The sequence below is a fragment of the Nannobrachium achirus genome (genome assembly GCF_963921795.1).
Source record: "Nannobrachium achirus genome assembly, chromosome: 7".
Taxonomy (NCBI): domain Eukaryota; kingdom Metazoa; phylum Chordata; class Actinopteri; order Myctophiformes; family Myctophidae; genus Nannobrachium; species Nannobrachium achirus.
In genome coordinates, this window is record NC_137816.1 from 64,988,466 (window position 1) to 64,991,703 (window position 3,238).

Genomic DNA, 3,238 nt, shown 5'->3' on the forward strand with positions numbered 1-3,238 from the left:
CTGTGACCCGACTCTGGATAAGCGGTTGAAGATAGATGGATGGATGGATGGTGTTCTCTAAATGTAAAACGTGCACTGTTCAGAGCATGTCCCCCGCCCCCCCTTGTATATACGTAGCACATCCATATGGTCCTCTTATAGAGTGAAAAGCATGCAAAGGCAAAAAGAGTAGATTGGGTAGGATGGCACTAGTACTTTATTTTTATATTTTTCCCCATATTGTATATATCTTATGTTATGGTATGTTACCTTTATGTGCTACTGTATGGACTTCTGTCTGAAATAAAGATTAGAATATTAGAATATCGTTAATTTTCTTCTGTATTATTAACTCTCCTACTGCCAGATCATTTATTTATTTATTGGGTCTGGCGCCATCAAAAAGCGGCTTACCTTTGCGACGTTATAGTAGATAGACAGACAGACATTTATTTTTATTTTTTTATTTTTTTTGGTTGTGCAATAGTGCACTTTGGTCTGCCAGGCAGCAGAGGGCGGCGTCATGCGAGAATGAATGTGAATTTGCCTGTTATGTGTTGAAGAAGAAGAAGACCAGTCACTGGCCCCAGAGCCTTACAGCCAGAGGAAATCAACAAGGAAGTGAATTGTTCTCCGTTGATCTAACGCATAATGGATTTTTTACACCATCACCGCGGAAAATGTGTTTACAGTAGACGGCCGCGCGACCCCTCATCAGCTTACAGTCATCAGACGAACGAACCGAACGAGCGCCGTATTGGCGGTAAGGTCTTGCGCAATCGGGCGAACGTGAACGTTCAAAGCGTGGGAAGAGTTAAAAGATATAGCCTATCAAAAATACATATCTCAAAATATTACAATATTACATGAGACCACTCAAAACAAGGATTTACAATACAGAAATGTCAACCTTCTGAAGTCAGAGTTGCTTCAAGTCCAGCGTAAAGTTTCTGCAGTCAGTGATGATTTGGGGTGCTATGGCAACTGCCATTTTTACACAATATTCAAATTAAGGGGAGCAAATGCTAATTTCGAGCAAATTTGTCTTAAAGTGCCACATTTTGCACAGATGTAGCCCAGGGCATGCTCTAATGATTTAGCTAGGGCGCCCGAGTTTGCAACCTTCGGGGTCGCCACAGCGGCCAAATGAAGTTGGGCTCCCATCGACTTTCTATACAGGAGGAAAATATCCATTGCAAGCATTTGTTTTTACACAAAAAACATTCCTTGGGCTACAAATAGCCCCAGAAAACGCCCACAAAACTGTGATTAGTGATGAAAAGTGATGAGTCATCACTTTTCATCACTAAACCATCGTTTTCTGGGGCCATTTGTAGCCCAAGGAATGTTTTTTGTGTAAAAACAAATGCTTGCAATGGATTCAGCATCATGACAACCCCCTAGTTAGACCCTTCACATCCTACTTAAATACACAGGGGAAAAAAATGTTTTTCTGGGTATTTTCCTCCTGTATAGAAAGTCGATGGGAGCCCAACTTGATTTAACCGCTGTGGCGACCCCGAAGGTTGCAAACTCGGGCGCCCTAGCTAAATCATTAGAGCATGCCCTGGGCTACATCTGTGCAAAATTTGGCGCTTTAAGACAAATTTGCACGAAATTAGCATTTGCTCCCCTTAAAGCCCCACACTAATGTTTTGAGAGGGATCTGTAAATACTGTGACCATAATAACGTATTTAATTTGACTTGTTTCTTATTGATCTTGTTTCTCATCACTGTGTGAGGTATAGCAGACAGTAGCCTAAAGCAAGGCTCTTCAAACGGTAGTCTGCTCGCCCCGATTCACACGCGCCTCGGGCGTCTATCTGGCGGAACAGTAGAACGGTCTCTTCCTGGTATTCCTAAATGTAACTAACTTTATTCCTAACATCAGGGACGTGCAGAGAATATTAGAGAGGCAGGGGCTGAAATTTCGAAAAGGGCCTTTTGGTGAAAATATCGAAAATAGCAGACCTCGGGCGGCTATTTTCGGTGCCTGATACCACACTGAACTAAGCATAATCTATTTCTTTCACTATAGTAAAAACTGCATCCATGGTCTGGAGAGGGCACTTTTTACAGACAGATAAAAGGGCAGGGGCTCAAGCCCCCTTTGATGTCTATGTGTGCACGTGCCCACATAAGAGCCGGATGCGGCTCTTTAGCGCCACCCTAGTGGCTCCCTGGAGCTTTTTAAAAAATGTATGAAAATGGAAGAAATCGGGGGGGAAATATATTTTTTGTTTTAATATGTTTTCTGTAGGAGGATAAACATGACAAACATTCTTAACGCTTTGCAATGCTGTAAAAATGTGTAGAATAAATATATATATATATACATTTCAGATTTCTGTCGACAAAGATTTGCGTCACAGCCTGCGACACACGTTTCTTTCAGCTCGGCGGGGTGCCAGGCAGGTGGCTGTTGCAAACAAACCGGCCGTGATGGGCCATGGATCCCAAATCTGATTTCTTTATTGTATTTCTATAATTTCAACAATGCAACGAAACATATATTGTAATGGAAGTTAAACTTGAAGCACCATCTTACAGCAGAGTAGTGGTGCGTCATTCTCTCCAGCAGGGGAAATAAACATTTAATCATGAATGCTCATTATGTATGTGTGTAGCCTACTTAGTCATTTTGATTGATAGTGGGCTAATATAGCTAATATAGACACTTACAGCATGTGTTGTTTTATTATAAGGCTTATATAAGGCTTTGAATTTTTTGCGGCTCCAAACAGATTTGTTTTTTGTTTTTTTGGTCCAATATGGCTCTTTCAACATTTTGGGTTTCCGACCCCTGATCTAATCCTATCATTAACCCTATTTCCTAATCTTAACCTCTGTAAAACTGTTTAACCCCAAACTTATTTCTAACCTTATCCTATTTCTAACCTTATTAAAACAACGAATACAAGAACTGCCCCACCGAGCAGTTGGCGAGTGGACTGGTATTCCTTCAAACATATCATGGCTTGTTTTGTTTTCTGAGCCTCAGTGTTGCTTTCACCCCGTTGACAAGGTGCAGCAAGACGAATGCAATTAAACAGCTGGTAGGACAGGAGAGCAGCCACAGCACCACTCCCCAAGGACCAGAACTGAAGACACAATCCTTATAGCTTATAAAATATGGTCTCTGGAGGTTAAATCAACTGGTTGAGAATGACAGAGTTCCACTGTCCTAACCCTTAACAAGCAGTGGAGGAGGAACTACTCAGAATCTGTACTTCAGTAAAGTTAAAAGAAAACTCTGTT